The sequence below is a fragment of the Gambusia affinis genome, linkage group LG05 (genome assembly GCF_019740435.1).
Source record: "Gambusia affinis linkage group LG05, SWU_Gaff_1.0, whole genome shotgun sequence".
NCBI classification, from domain to species: domain Eukaryota; kingdom Metazoa; phylum Chordata; class Actinopteri; order Cyprinodontiformes; family Poeciliidae; genus Gambusia; species Gambusia affinis.
The window spans coordinates 683479-700889 of NC_057872.1; the positions used below are offsets into that span (position 1 = coordinate 683479).

Sequence of the window (17411 nt, forward strand, 5' to 3'; positions counted from 1 at the left end):
TCCAGGTGTGGCCGTCCTCTCCGGGATGCATGGCTCTAAAACAGTCCACTAATTTAAAATCCCTAACAATTCTCTGTAATAAAAGTGATGTCTTGTCAATTTTAAAACCCTGTCCGGTTCTTTTCCTATCTTTTCTGGTTAAAATACAGTTGAAACGAGAAACAGAAACGAGCCCAACTTACTGCCGGCAATCAGACCAGACTCTGACACCGGTCATATAGGGACTAGGGGTTGAACCAATTAGTCGACTAGTCGACTCTAGGACGTCTCGCGAGTTTTTACATTTCATGTCGACTAGTCACAGTCATGTGATTGCCGGTGGTGACAGCCTGTGCTGATCTGACAGCACAGTATACGTCACAAGACACAAGAAAAATAAGTTCATACATTAGTTTAAATGATATGTAAATGGATGCATATTTGTGGTTTTACAGTGTTTTTAAAAGGAGATGGAGTTGCAGCTGCAGTCAACTACAAAACACGAGCCGTCTAAAACTCGCCCCCTTCCCGCTAAGGATGTCACTTAGCCGGCTCGCGAGTGTCTTTGTCACGACAATCTAACTAATACATTATGATGTTATGTTGCTGATTAAATAAAGATCTGTGGTAATGTCATCTAAAAGATGTGCGTTTCCTTTTGAATGTTGGTTTCCCAACAACTTATTATTTATCATAAACTATCCCGATGTTTTGTTGTTTCACTTGTTGCTGTTCTGTGTAAATGCCGTATTTTTTGTGAAAACGGGTAATAAAGCCTGTACGTTACTCCAAAGCTTTGCGTCTTGCGTTGCTATGACATCACAATGACTAGTCAACTCGACATCGATTCGACTTTTATCATGTTGACGTTGACTAGAAAATATCTTAAATCGTTCAATCTGCTGAGTCAGCAGAGCTTCCTGCCGCGCATCGGGCGGAGGAGAAGCAGGTGGTTTCGTTGAATTCAGCTGTAACCAAACGGGATCCGTTCATAACAAGTTTGGCTTGTGATGTTCCAAAAGCACCATGTAGTCAGTGAGATAATTTGACTCCGATAGTAACTATCCAGAGATCATCAGCATCAGCCGGTGTTTAGAAAAAAAAAGTCAGATCCGACTTTGTGCAACAAACTTTTCCCCGCTGCTCACGAAGACTGATCTGTTTATTGCTCTTTTAATTCTCCATAATAGACTTAGTAAAAGCAGGAGAAGGGGAGTGTGTGTGTGTGTGTGTGTGGGGGGGAGGAGCGGCGTCAATATTTGCCGTGAAAATAGCTAATAAAGCCTCCAAGTAGTTGTGAAGGGTTTTTGCGCTTACGTCATTATGACGTCACCGCAACTAGTCGACATCGACTCGACTATTATCATGATGTAGTCGACCTTAAAAAATATATAGTCGTTCAACCCCTAATAGGGACCTGACAGCCCGTATCAAAGGGCCCGGTACCCCATACTCCCAGAGAATCCCCCACAGGGCTCCCCGAGGGACACGGTCGAACGCCTTCTCCAAGTCCACAAAACACATGTAGACTGGTTGGGCGAACTCCCATGCACCCTCCAGGACCCTGCTGAGGGTGTAGAGCTGGTCCAGTGTTCCACGACCAGGACGAAAACCACACTGCTCTTCCTGAATCCAAGGTTCGACTATCTGACGGACTCTCCTCTCCAGAACCCCCGAATAGACCTTGCCAGGGAGGCTTAAGAGTGTGACCCCCCTGTAATTGGAGCACACCCTCCAGTCCCCCTTTTTGAACAGGGGGACCACCACCCCAGTCTGCCAATCCAGGGGAACACTGCCCCCGATGTCCAAACAATATTGCAGAGTCACGTTAGCCAACACAACCCTGATAAGCTGCCTCGACAATGGAGGCACAGAACACGGTCCACTCAGACTCAATGTCCCCCACATCCTTCAGGACGTGTTCAAAGTTCTGCCGAAGATGGGAGTTAAAGCTCCATCTCGCAGGGGACTCCACCAGACGTTCCCAGCAGACTCTCACAACACGTTTGGGCCTGCCAGACGTGCCAACTCACCATCAGGTAGTGGTCAGTGGACATCTCCGCACCTCTCTTCACCCGAGTGTCCAAGACATACGGCCGCAGGTCCGATGAAACGATGACAAAGTCGATCATCGAACTGCAGCCTAGGGTGTCCTGGTGCCAAGTGCACATATGGACACCCTTATGCTTGAACATGGTGTTCGTTATGGACAATCCGTGATGAGCACAGAAGTCCAACAACAGAACACCACTCGAGTTCAGATCGGGGGGGCCGTTCCTCCCAACCACGCCACTCCAGGCCTCACTGTCATTGCCCATGTGAGCGTTGAAGTCCCCCTGCTGAACAAGGGAGTCCCCAGGAGGAGCACTCTCCTGTACCCCCTCTTGGGACTCCAAAAAGGGTGGGTAATCTGAACTGTTGTTCGGCCCGTAGGAACAAACAGTCAGGACCCGTCCCCCCACCCATAGGCAGAGGGAGGCTACCCTCTCGTTCACCAACCCCAACGTACAGGCGCCAAGATGGGGGGCAACAAGTATGCCCACTCCTGCCCGATGCCTCTCACCATATTCAACTCCAGAGTGGAAGTATGTCCAGTCCCTCTCAAGGAGACTGGTTCCAGAACCAGAGTCATGCGTCGAGGTGAAACCGATTATTTCTAGCCGGAACCTCTTGACCTCACACACTAGCTCCAGCTCCTTCCCCACCAGAGAGGTGACATTCCACGTCCTGAGAGCCAGCTTCTGCAACCAAGGATTGGATTGCCAGGACCCCCTCCCTCAGCCACCACCCATCACACACTGCACCCGACCCCGTTGGCCCCTCTCACAGGTGGTGGGCCCATGGGAGGTGGGGCCCATGTTTCCTCTTCAGGCTGAGCCCGGCTGGGCTCCATGGGTAAAAGCCCCCCTTGTGCCAAAGATGGAATGTGGGACCATACTGTCCACACACACCCCTTCAAATAAAGTGCCTCAGAATATTTTCATGAATGGACAATTTTGCAAAATTATACTTAGCTATATTATCTTCGTGTGGGCATGTCCATTATTCAAAGTTGGTCAAAAATCCTAATCTGCCATTTTACTGGAGTCTATTTTTTCTCTTTTCACTGTTCATTGTTGCGTAATTGTCAGTTTTACAGTTGCATTAATACATTCTTTAAAATCAAGTCATGGTTACAATACTTTTGGGGGGGGGGGGGGGTTCGTTTGTGCGTTGTGAAGATCAAACCGGGGGGGGTGGGGGGGTTGGGTGCGCGCGTTGTGAGCTGGCGCATGACTCAAACCTCGGCATCCGGTGTACGATTTTCAAAATAAAAGCTCCTCCATACTCAATACATAGAACGGACATATTTAATTATTCATTGCGCGGCCCGGTACCAATTGGTCCACGGACCGGTACCGGTCCGCGGCCCGGTGGTTGGGGACCACTGCAGTAGAGAAAATAAGTATTTGTTCCAGCTCTCCTCAGATCTTTGACCAGATCCTCCCATGTAGTTCTGGGCTGATCCCTCATTTTATCATGATCATTGATTCTCCACAAAGTGAGATCTTGAATGCGTCCCAGTCCAAGGGTGAATGATGGTGATCTTGAGTTTTGTCTATTTTCTAATAATCACACCAATTGTGGATGCCTTCTCACCAAACTGTTTGCTTTTATTTCTGTGGTCCATCCCAGCCTTGTGCAAGTCTATTTTGTCCCTGTTGTCTTTAGACAGTTCTTTGGTCTTGTCCATGGTGGAAAGGTTGGAGTTTGCTAGATTGAGAGTGTGGATACGTGTCTTCTACACAGTTCAACAGGTTCAAGCAAGTGCAGTAAATCGAGGTCATTAGTCTGTAAAACCCAAAATTCTTGTTGGTTGGTAGATAATAAGATATTTATTTAATCAGTAAAATTCCAGTTTAAAGTAAAATCTGTTGGGCTTCTCATGGGCACATGAATTATAGATTTAAAAATCATAAAATGTAATTTTTACTTTTTTTGTTTTATTAAAATGTGTCTCACAGCTGAGGTGTGCTTACTTATAATGAAAATTGTTACTCTCGAGTTGTTAAGTTGTTGAGTTGTTAATGTTAAGTTACTCTCAGTAACTTAACATTTCTTCTAAAAAAGGAACTTATGTTGTTGCTCTGAATTCTCTATTGTTTGCATTGCACTTTGCTCACATGTGGTGTTTGCACAGAATGCACAATGGTATCAGTTTGATCTTTTTAACATCTGCTCCCTCCCCACCTCTATTTACTTTCCCCCAATCCGAGTTCTCTTCATTGAAGCAGACTGCAACCATCACTGCTGCTTACTGGGATTGGGCTACAACATTAATGTGCTCTGGCATTCTTGTTACAGGTGCTGCTTTCACTTATTAATTCAGGCTTTTGGGGAGTACAGGGTCTGAGTCACAGCCCAACAGGAGAAACAGATTTTGTAAAAGCCTGTATTGTCAATCATGCTGAATACACAGAATGTGTCAGAATGTCTGAATAACATCTGCAACTGTTTCTGCTCAGTAAAATAGTCTCTCCTCATTCTGCACACAACTTCAGACCAAAAATTTAAATACACACAAAGAGAACATCAACATGACTGATTTAAGAATCAAATCCTTAAAGGTAAAAATTAAACAGTAAAAAACTGTTTAAAATGTCTTGGAATCCCTCCCTGTCAAAAAATGTAAAAATGCCTGAAAGATGCTGTTCTTCAACCCTCTCTTTAAAAATAACCCTATAAACATTTAATTGGACTCTTAAAACTTATTGCAACTGTACTTTGTAGGTACTATTTCCAGTAGCATTATTATTTTTTTAATAAATACGTTTTGATATTCTCCATATGTCATCATTAACATTAGAAAAGTTAATGTGGACTTTGAGGTTTCTTTTTTTCACCCATTGCCATGGTGAATCTCATTCTTCCATTGACGAGGACTTTTTGTATTCTCCTGCTCACACTTAACTCAGAGGTAACTTCACTCAGAATCAAGTTACTTTGTTGATATCTCTTGTTCTGAAACCTGAAATCCTGAATAGATTTATTCAGAGTATCTGGCTTCTATTCAGAGCTTGTTAAACCCGATTTCTGAAACAAGACCTTAGGGGCAAAAAAAAAAAAGAAAATAAACAGCACATATTCCTACAATTGTAACTAAACCACAGAGACACAAAGTCAAGACAAAAATGTAAATTTTAATTAAAGGTTTGTCCTGGAAGTGTACCCTCCCAGCAAATTTTGGGAGGATTAAGGTAAAAATATAGCAGTAGCAGGTGAAGTCCAAACCCAGCATGATACAAATGGAGCAATGAAAAGGAAAACCTTACCTCTGTAAACAAAGCATTGTCTGTTGCCTCTTGATAACAGGAGCTTCCCATTTAAAAGGGCATAAGTCAGGATGACCTTCAATCAAGACAAACAGCCAAAAGCAGCTCAGAGGGGCGCTGGGTGGCTCAGTTGGTGGCACACACACGCCGTGTGCCGATTGTTCTGGATTCGATTCTGGGTCTCGGGGCCTTTGCTGCATGTTTTCCCCTTTTCCCTATTCCTTGTTGTTTTACTGTGCAATAAAGGCCAGTAGAGCCTAAATAAAACATTTAAGAAATAAAATGGCAAACATAACAGAGCACACCTCAGTCAGGAAATGATTTCATTTGGATTCAACTCAACATTTCTGGACAGTCATTCTTTTTTCCCCTTTTTCTTGCTTATTTGTGGTTGGCAAGCAAGGCTTTACTGTGCTTCTCTACCACAGGTGAGATCTTTAATAGAGCAGTAAAGTGAATTATGTAGGAAGACTTTATACTCACTACTGAAACTTTAGTAAGCAGCAGTAAAACCTTAAGGGACAATAACAGATAGAAAACAAAAAGCGTGACCATTAGATGTATTAGTACTGATTGACTACATCATCTGGTCGACTAATTCTTGTGAATGGATCCATGAACCAGCTGATGTGTTGACAGTGGAGAGAAGAAGGACAGAGTAAATGCCTCAGGTTAGTTGTTAATTCTTGGATCCTCATCCTACTCTTGCTTTGCCTGACCTTTCTTAAAGAAAAGGTCAGGGTTATTGTGAAGATCACCACACATGTTTTTTTGTACATTGCTTCTCAACACTGTGAAAGGCTCATGACATCAAAGTGCAGATTAACCACTTTAAAATCAGTGTTTCTTTGTGTAGGTGTCTGTGGAATATCTTATCCTCTGACCTTGGCTCTTTGTGCTTGACCGTTATGAATACACATTAGTTTTGTGTTGCTTTTGAAGGGTCAGCTGTCAACACAGTAATTCGGTTTCTGCAGTTGAACTCTCCCCTTCTGTTTGTCATAAGTTCTGATGATGGAAATTGTAGTAAACCTGGTTTCTTGTTAAAGATGCATTTTTGCAAATATCTAAAACTTTTCCCAATAATTGTGCCGTATGGTATGTAGAACGTTTTAAGGGGAGACATACTTGTTACTAAAATGCAAGCCTGAGGTTTCCAGGTTCATATGGAAATAATATATCTGATATATGATGGCATTGATTATCAAGGGCAATATATCTATAAAAAAATAGCCATTTTAATTCCTTTCTACTAAAATGGCAGAAATATTTTCAAATAATTCTCCTAAGGAATCTTTCTGGGTGTCCTTACTAAAGAAAAATACATTTGCTAATGTATTAATGGAAATATATACAAATGTATTCCAATATATCACTTTCCCAATACATTTTCTGATAAATACTTTAAATGCATTACATATGATTAATGCATGATGGAATATACTTTATATTTGTGAAATCTTGAAATATATTACAAAATATACAAATGATTACTGCTTTCAATATATTCTATATATAGTAAACATGAATATATAATGTATGTGTTTATATATCCCAAAATATATGTTTTACAATTTATATGGAAAAGAATATTGGTAACATATGTTAGGATATAGTGTTCAAAATATATATATCTTATATATATGAAAACATAAACAACCTATTGTAGAATATATTAATTATATATGGCAAGCTGATGTGGAGGTCTGCACAGTGGTGCAGTTGGTAGAGCTGTTGCCTTGCAGCAAGAAGGTCCTGGGTTCGATTCCCGGCCCAGGGTCTTTCTGCATGGAGTTTGCATGTTCTCCCTGTGCATGCGTGGGTTCTCTCCGGGTTCTCCGGCTTCCTCCCACAGTCCAAAAACATGACTGTCAGGTTAATTGGTCTCTCTAAATTCTCCCTAGGTGTGTGTGTGTGTTCATGATGTCCTGTGTGTCTCTGTGACCTGTCCAGGTTGACCCCTACTGGCAAAGAAAAAAGAAGAAAAAGTAGGCTATGCAGCCATCTGAGTGTGTGTGTATGTGTGAGTGTGCTTTCTTCTGTAGCACATTCCAGTTGTTGCTCTATGAAGTAAAAAGACACAAAACACAAAAATAAAGTCAAAAACATCATACAATGACCAACCGAGAAACCAATAACAAACATTACATTTTGTTACACATCAAATATGTTGGTGAAAGCTTGAGTGATTAACCCTTGATTTAAAGGAAGTCAGTGTTTCAGCTGTTTTATAGGTTTCTGGACATTTGCTCCAGATTTGTGGTGCGTAGAAGCTGAAAGCTGCTTCTCCATGTTTGGTTCAGGTTCTGGATGCAGAGCAGAACCAGAACCAGAACCTGAGAGGTCTGGACAGTTGATACAACAACAGCAGATCTTTAATGTATTGTGGTGCTATTGTGGCAATGTGGCCTTTTTGAATTATTTTCATGTTTTATTTTTACATTTGCTGTGTTTACTTTGGATTAATTAGCTTTGCTGTGATATTTTTGAAAGTATTTAATTTTGCTGTGTTAAGTTTATTTTGGATTCATTTGGGATTGCTGTGTTGCTTGTTTTGCTCATTTCTTTTATGTATATTTCATTTTGAGACTTGGGTTGCCGCCCATGGCACGGCCAGAGACGCCCACTGACAGCTCGCACAGGTGTTCTCCATCAGCTGCAGGGGCAGCAAGCCAGAAATGGAGGAAGTAAAAGTAGAAGACCATCAAATTAGTGGCATGGGGCCGGACAGAAACAGGGATGGAGCAGTCAGCTGGTCAGCACAGCAGCAACTCGCATCCGATCCAGGAGATGAGGAGTCGGCCTCAACCTCCACACACAGCTGGAGGTCGAAGCCAAAGAACGCTGTGCAGCCAGCAAGAAGGCCGTGACTTCCTTTTTAGCTTAAACTGCTTCCGTCTCATTCCAAAGACTTTTATTCATTGTGCTGCCTTTAGATTTAGATTTGCCTGTTTCATTTTTAGTGAATTTATTCTAATAAATTATTGTGTAGTTAGGCCTGTCGCGATAAGCGATAAATCAATTAATCGTACGATGAATTAAAGCTACCGAGGACATTTTAACCATCATCTTTATCGTCTCTTTTCTCTTTCTGTTGATGACACTGAATGAAAAAAGGCTCAACTCCGCTGCTCTCCACTGACCCTCCCTTCTTCATTTCCTCAGTGTAATGTCCAGTTCACACTACACCATCTTAGAGCTGTCGGCCGATTGTCGATTGTCTGTAATTTCCCCTCAGAAAGCAGGAGGAGAGTCCTCGCTTTCTGATTGGTTACCTGTCACATTCAACAGGCTGCGTTAAGCTCCCATTGGGGAAAACCCCTGATTTAGATCGGAGCGCCACAACGATCTACTGTAACACACCACACACTGCAGGATGATCGGTTATAAAATCACAAGACAATCTTAGAACGATCAACATTCTAAGATTGTCCTAAGGATAAAATGTAGGAGTGAACTAACGTGTAGTGTGAACTATTGCATCAGGTAGTCGATGTTCCATCTTCTCTATTTAAATCTAATAATTACTGAAGGACAATATGGTTTACAGACTTCATAATCTGAACTCTTTTGGTTGAATCCAGTATTTATTTACACTTTGGTGTTTTTATTCTAGTACATTTTTGTGAATGGAGACTGGGAATCCATTTTATTTTTGTTTTTGGTTGTTTTGTTTATTTCATCAGATCCAGTGTTAAATGTTCTTTTGAAAATAAAGTGTATCTATCTTTGGCAGGAAATCACATGAATTATTATGTCATTTCCATTAAATCAGAGTAAAAAGGTCTTCAAACAATATTATCGTTTATCGCAATAGTTTTTGAGACAATTAATCGCTCAGCAAAATTTGCTATCATGACAGGCCTATGTGCACTGCATCCTTCTTGATTTTAAAACATTGCTCCCATGATTACCTTTTTCCATTCAATTAGTTGCTGTGGTTGTGAGCATTAAGGTCCAGCCACGGCCCATCTTCAATGTCTTTACTGAGGGACAGAGGTTGTTGGTTAAGATCTTCTAATACTCGGCTCCATCCATCGACCCTCTACATCAGGGGTGTCAAACTCCAGTCCTCAAGGGCCGCTGTTCTGCAACTTTTAGATGTGCCTCTGCTGCACCACACCTGAATAGAATAATTAGGTCATTAATGCTCTGGAGAACTGGTCTACACAAGGTGGAGGTAATTAAGCCATTTCATTCCAGTGTTTTGTACCCGTGGCACATCTAAAAACTGCAGGACAGCGGCCCTTGAGGACTGGAGTTTGACACCTGTGCTCTACATGGTGCTCTTGTCCCGTTTGAAGAAATGCATCCCCAAAGATAGTTTCCACTCCTATGCCTCATGGTTGGGATGGTGTCCGTGGGACTGCACTCATCCTTCTTCTTCCTCCAAATATGAACATTGGCGTTTAGACCAAAAGCTTTAATTTTGTCTCATCAGAATTAGAATAGAATTCAATGTGTTGTCTCTGTACACACATCCAATGAGATTAAGGCCAACTCCAAGGTCGGTGCAAACAATGTAATATATACAATATAAACATAAATATGGTGACATATACAATGATCTATATGTAACGGATATTAGATATACAGGTGAAATTCTTGCTAAAATATTTTTGGTAAACATCTTTGTATATATTTCATAACTGCCTTGTGATGAGTGGTGTTTGGCGCCCCCTACTGGTTGCCTATAAATAAGAGGGGAAACCGGAAATTCCACACAGACGGTTTTGCGCTCTTATGTGGTAAGTCATCAAATCTGGTTCTCCTCTGACTTGTTTTTGTGGTTTTGTTCGGGGACTAAAGTGTTGTTGCGATACACAGAGGACAGGTGGACCAGTAAGGGAGGCTAACAGGATGTTTTTATCAACCACTCATTACAGGTAAAAATATCAATAATTTAATGTGTCAGTTATGTTTGTCGGTTTGTCTGTTGTATTAGCCTGTTTGTCAGTTATGTTTGCCAATTTGTTGGTTTGTTTATTAGCTGTTTCCATGACAACATGGCCGTTGTTTTCTGTGAAGCACTAGAGGGTGCTGTTTAGTAATTTAGTAATTAATTTTGATTGCTATCTGTATTTATTTTTCTAGATTGTTTTATTTATAAAAGAAAGATGAAATTGTATAAAAATTATATTAAAGGTGTATTATTAATTATAACCACTATACGATCACATGTTGGAGAAAAAATATATTGTTAAACTTCATTGTAATAATTATTTGTGAGACAGACTGTTTTGCGCTCTTATGTGAGGACAGGTGGACCAGTAAGGGAGGCTAACAGGATGTTTTTATCAACCACTCATTACAGGTTGTAAATTAAACCACTTACAATCCAACCCACTGTCCACCCGAGTCTGTCTGACAGGACCGGTATAAAGGAAGCTGTTACATATATACATATTTATGCATACACAGGTGCATTTACATGCTTAAGCCAGAATCTGACCCAGAGCAGGAGAATGAAGACGACTCATTCAAATGAATGCTTCACAGTGGTATATCATTCACATCCTCACCATGCACACCAAGTGCCTGCAATGAGGAGTGTGGTTTAGGTATAGTGTCCATGCATGTCAGATATCTTTTAAAATATTAATGCTACTATAAAATGAATGAAGTAAACAAAGCTTCACATAATTAAGGAGTTCACTAACTCAAACGTCAAGAACGTTACTGAATTGGGTCTTGTGTTCCCCGAGACAAAAACTGTAAAAACGAAACCAAATAATTATATCCAGAATATGCCGCACAGTTATATTTTTAAGGAGGCAGCTAAAGCTAGCAGACAGTGCTAAAAGAAGCAGAAGATACAAGGTTATTAACCAATGGCCAGGATGTCATTATTAACACACAAAATTAATGTCTAAAAAAACTTTGTTGTCATTTTAGCGTTATTTGAAGCTTTGCTGTTTCCCCTCATTTCCATAGAGAAAATAATCCACACTGATCATCAATTTGCATAGAGGACCCTCAATCAGACGAAGTCAGAAAATCCCTCTTGATCCTGGCAGAGGTTGCTGAAGCACTCTTCCTTTCCCCACTGTTGTGGGAACGTTCTCCAGAAAAGTAAAATTCAACCATACACTCATAATACAAAAAGCTCTCATGCTGGTGGATGATGTAAGGAATCCTTTGCATTAATTCACACCAGAACTAACTTTGGCATAACTGACCTTGAACTACTAAACTGCTGCGAGGGAAAACATAGTGGATTTACAAAACTGATTAGTCTTAATTCACAACCTTGTTTAGAAGTTCCACTGCAAAAAGAGAACAATTAACAGACTGAAGAATCTAATCCAAAGAGGGAATAGATATATCTAAGCACCAACGGGAGAGAAAGAATTTAATTTATATACATACTTAGAAACTCAAAGTACACAAAAGTATGTATTGAAGGACCAAAACTGGGTTTTTCATTATTTGTCCCTTTTATAAGATAAAAATTAAAAAGGTATCAGAGATTTAATTTTCAAAGACATGATCGTTTAAATGTTGATAGATAAATTAGATTCAACAGACATTTTTTTTCACACTACCTCATTGTGTCCAAATTTAGCCAAAAACCTGTATGAACCTGTTCCTTTCATACACTAAATATTAATATATATTTACGTCTGACTTACAAATTTTTCTCCAACCAGGCATGTCATCAGTCTGCCCAAAAGTGGATATGTGACAAAAATCTTGCAAAATAATGTTCACAGTATTAAAGAATCCAAAGGGAAAACTGAGGGAAAATTTCTCCCTCAGAAGAGGGAAACAGACACTTCAAAGAATGAGAACATTAGTAACATTGAGGACTGGATAGTCAGGTCAACACATATTAACAGCATAAGAACTAGTCACATTTATACATTTTACACAAGTTGTCCAGCCTTAGCTGCCCTACTCTGCAATGTCCTTGTGCTTTAGTTTGTTTTAGTCTCAGACAGACAAAGAGGGAATGGTATGGCATGGGCTAAGAACAGTGTTACAAAAGCCAATCCCTGTTTAATGACACAAGGAGAGGTGTACCCTGACATAACCAGCTCATAACTACCAAGTATCTCATTACCTTGCTTCAAGTTGACCAGCCAACTTTAAATTATTCTCATTGTAAGTTAAAAATCATCTTAGTGGGAGAAACATGAAAATACAGTACTATTATATTTTTAAGAAATTTGGGGGGGGGCGGTAAAAGTCAGTCTGGGAGTTGCAGGTTTAGTAATCCGTCGGTTCCTCGCCCTCTTCATTCAGCAGACAAGTGAGGATCAGAGCTTCGGTCACACCGTATGGATCACAGTTGGCTGAAAAATCAGAAGAAACAAAAACAGAGTGACATAATAACATAACAAAACATGACTTAGGGGTGTAATAGTACATACAAATCATGGTTTGGTATTTATACTGGGTTGGTAAGTTCTCAATATGCTTCAATCAAGAACAATCAATAAAAAAATATCTCAATCACAAACTATCTTTTCACTCTTATTTAATTTTTTTTTAATCAGCTTGATTTTATGTTCTAAAACTGGGAAAAGATGTAGAGTATAGAATGAACTGGAGATTTTACTGGACTTTTTCCAATCAAAATTAAAACGTGAATCTGACAGCAGATTCATTCATATTACTATTCTTTGTTCCACATCTGAGATATTTGTACAAAACAAACATGACAACTGAATATAAGAACATTTTGCTGTATCTGGGAAGAATGTGGGTAAAATGTTGACTACAATATGCAAATATTAGAATTCATAATTAAAGTATGTAAAGAATTCCACAACTAACATGATGTGACTTGTTTACAATAATACTTTTTTTCTTCATCAGCCATTTGTCTAATTCTCTCAACACTGCAATAGTCTATTGAAGAGTCTATTTCTGTTAAACTTAGAACAGTGGTCTTCAGAAACACTGTAACATAATCCACACTGATCATTTTAAAATTAATAATAGTACTTAACTGAATACCAAAATTAATTAGTGGTATTTTAGTGCAGCATAATAAAAAAGATCAAAACAGACAGATAAGAAAACAGAATCAGACGAAACTCATTAGTTTTTGTTGGGTGTGACCACTGGCTGACTAGGCCTGGTTGTTAGCCTGGTCTGTAGCTTCACAGGCTAGTGTAGCTTTTATGAAACCAAATCGTGGCTTAATTCAACCAGAATATCTTGGTCGAATATTCAGCCATTGATATATTGAGTTTCTTAATGCATCAACAGAGAGTTGTTCCATAGGAACAAATCTCTGGATAGTTAGATTATACAACAATGTCACCAGTTACAAATGCTCAGTATTTTCACCTGAAATAAGACTGATCCCATATCTAGAGCTATATCTTTATGTTTTGATGTCACTTTTTAAAGTCTTGCTACAAACGTTGCTTTGCGCACTTAGTTTATAAATGTACACATTAACATTCTGCATATATTCAGGTACAAAACACAGACAGTGTATTTCCAGTAAGAATATGGCTAATAGGAATTCATTAAATAAGGAGAAAATACACAAAAACCAAGCAATGACAACTTTTTAAAGATTATTCTATTTAATTTCACATTCAAGTAGGCTTGCTGCACTGTGAACTGTGCTGTTACAAAGAAAATGTATGTATAAGGACATGAATCCACAATAGCGTTTGTAAGAACCGGGCTGAGTCATGGCTCTGCAGAGAAGATAATAATCTTTTTGTCATGATGTTTGGTGGTAAGTGGATCCAAAAACAAACTGTTTGAGACAAAAGGCAGAACTGAAAAAAGAAAAGAAAAGAAAACAAATAAACCACAATTCACAAATTTCCAAAAACCTGTTTCACAAAAGCAGGATTCAGAAATCCAGGATAAGAGTTGAAGCTCTTATCCAGGAACCATTAGATCATCCAGGCTTTATCCATTTCATAAAGACCAAACCAGGCTCAGGAATGTGACTGTAAGTTGAGGCAGGCCTAAGTAATTCCAGTGAATAAGTGTGTACAGATTTCTTCAGCAGACCAATTAGATCCCACCAAACGAACAACATCTTTTTATTGAGGATTATGAGCACAAAATACTAAAGAAAAAAAAACTGGATGGATGGATGGATGGAAAGACAGATGTGTGAATCTGAAAGGCTGTCACTGACATCTTATTGATATATAGAACATTTTGCAGTACCTGGGAAGTCCATCCATCCATCCATCCATCCATCCATCCATCCATCCATCCATCCATCCATCCATCCATCCATCCATCCATCCATCCATCCATCCGTCTTCTTCCGTTTATCCGGGGTCAGGTCGTGGGGGTATCATCTTCAGAAGGGAGGCCCAGACTTCCCTCCCCAGCCTCTTCTTCCAGCTCCTCTGGAGGAATCCCCAGGCGTTCCCAGGCCAGTCGAGAGAAATCGTCCCTCCAGCGTGTCCGGGGTCTTCCCCGGGGCCTCCTCCTGGTGGGACATATATGGACAAAATGTTGACTACAATGTACAAATGACTTGTATCAATAACTTCGAAGGTCCCTACGTATATTGCACATAATTATTGTAACTATGGCAAACTTCTTGTTTGAGTTGTGATGCTTTTGTTTTGAAGGAACATTACCATTAAATCTTAATATCATCAGTAAAGAGTCATACTTTGTGAAATCACCCAAAATCCTAAACAAACCAAAATCCTAACATTTTTAGCAGGAAATTCACACACCCCTTTAGTTTGTTTTCCGTGGAGAGAAATATGTTGGCTATGATAAATGCATGGAATACCACATAGACATGAGAAACTCTTCTGCAGGGCTGTATCAGCTGAGCTGCTTTTGATTCATTACTGTTACATGACTGATCAATTTCTCAGCTGGCCAACAACCTTGGCTGCAGTGACAACTGTGGATTAAAACATTTTCAGCCCTCTGTTCAGAAAGGTGATGAGTGGATGAAGGGTTTACATAGGCAAGCAGTATTTGCTTTCACAACCATTCTTTTCCTACCCCTCCTCTTTATGGTGCTCTGAGAGATAAAGACAAAATGGATGGTTGTAATGGGAATGAACCAGCTGGCTGCAGGGCTAAGCATGACTTCAAAATGGATGTAGAGGCAGAATAAGAGAATGTTGTTACATTAAATTTCTCATTTCTCATTCACTTCTGTGTATTTCTACCCATTGCCCTGTTCTAGTTTCTCAAAGAAAATGTAAAAATATGTTGATGACTGCTTATAGGTCTGACGTTTTTGGCAGTCTTAGGATTTTTTCTCAGCCATTTACTATGAAAAGTGAGGCAACTGGTCATTTTGTTATCTTGACAAGTCAGTCTGTTGTAAATAGCTCTGAAGTTATCTGGGCGGCACAGTCATTCGGTTAGAAGTAATTGGATAATTAATTTAGTTCTGGACAGTTCAAACTGATTTTTGTCTCATGCCCTCTACGACCAGGAGGTTCTCACAGACTCATGATTGATGCACCTCAGTATAAAGATGTGATCTTATGGCATTTCATGACTGAATTACTAAGATTGAATGCTGTTCTTTTTTTCCAGTTATCCTTATAATGCAGACAGTCTGAATGAAAAATGGCTTCTGGACATGCCAAATCTGGTTGGTTTGATTTTTTCCCCTGTAACTTTATGACTGAACCAACAATGTCCTACTTTTAGTTTTCAAAACATATTTTGGCTTTCCTTTGTTATAGCTGGACTCAGAGTATGGAAGCCTAGCAGGTGAACAGGCAGACTTGTTTCTTCGGACGTGGGAGGCTGACATCGTGCCAAACTCAAAGACATGGACGAAGGTATTTATATGGTGGAATAAGGGATTTGTGAACTTTGTAAATAACATCTTAAAAATATAAAACTTAATTCAGGTCCTAATATTAAAACAGGAGAGAAGTTTACAAAAATTGTTTTGTTGGTAAAAAACAAAATAATAAAATGTTTACCTACATTAGAGAAAAGTTTTTTGAAATATAAAGTCTCTTATATAATATCAGCCATTGATTGGAAGGTAAACCGATTACATAAAAAGTTGGATGATTTGTATTTATAGTGGCCCATACAATAAAGTACAGATTTTTAGAGTTTGGCTATTGGTTCACTTTCAGATCAGACTTGTAACAAATCTAGATGTTGACAAATCTACTGCCTCCTGTTGATGCAAGTCATCTTAGCGCCAACACCACAGTAACCTACCTTCTCGATGTTGTGGTGGTAGGTAGTTATCGTTGACAAGTTGTATTTTTAAACAGAAATGTTACAGAGTGGCTAATCATTTCACAAAGAAATTAGTTTTGTTATATTTCTGGTCTTTTGTCTCTAAGCCTGGAACAAGAAAAGCATTGCTGTGCTTCACCAAGAAGTCGCCATCCTGAGCTGATCTGTGACCCGAGTTCAATTTAATTTCATAATTATGTATAAAACTTTCCCTGTAGTGACCTTCTGCTAAAGAAATTCTAGATAAATATCAATTACTGTGTGTTTTGTGAATATGACTGAATACTGCTGATCCTCTGGGCCTTGGCGAACCTCAGCAGTGATCCAGCCACTCCCGCTCCTTTTACGATAATCCTGGACTTCGGCTCGGCTTTTAACACCATCATTCCGAGCCAACTGGGAGGAAAATGGGGGACCTGGATCTCCACCACAACCCATGCTACTGGATCATGTTCTTCCTGACAAACTGCTCCCAGAGGGTGAGAGTAGGATCCCACCTGACCTCAGCACTGAGCACCAGCACTGACTCTCTACAAGGATGTGTGCTACGCCCCCTACTCTGGACTCTCTACACCCATGACTGGAGCCCAACCCACCCAAACAATACCATCATAGAGTTTGCTGATGATACCACGATGATGGAGAGGTGACATACAGAGAGAGGTGGAACAATTATCTGTCTGGTGCACCAACAACAACCAGTCAGGGACTGATAATCATTTATTTATTTTCCTTAACATTCCAGTTGTTTTGTGTTTCTATTGTGTTTTTAAATGTATTGTGATAGACTTACTTAGAGTTGCTGTTTTTAAAAATTTGGTGTGTTTTCTACGTGCATAATAATAAAATAAATTTTGATTCATTTATTATTTCTTTATGTTTTCAACTTATAATTTTAAGGGATTTTTTTTAACATGACAATTAGTTTTCAATGTGTCTGTGTTTGTGCTG

At 39.7% G+C, this 17411-nt stretch overlaps 1 long non-coding RNA gene across 1 annotated transcript; it reads left to right on the forward strand.

Moving 5' to 3' along the window:
* Nucleotides 1-10479: 10479 nt before the first annotated feature.
* LOC122830685 lies at nucleotides 10480-16003 on the forward strand. Its single transcript, XR_006370577.1, has 3 exons — nucleotides 10480-10605; nucleotides 15792-15849; nucleotides 15944-16003. It is a non-coding gene; the product is annotated as an uncharacterized LOC122830685 (long non-coding RNA).
* Nucleotides 16004-17411: the final 1408 nt, after the last annotated feature.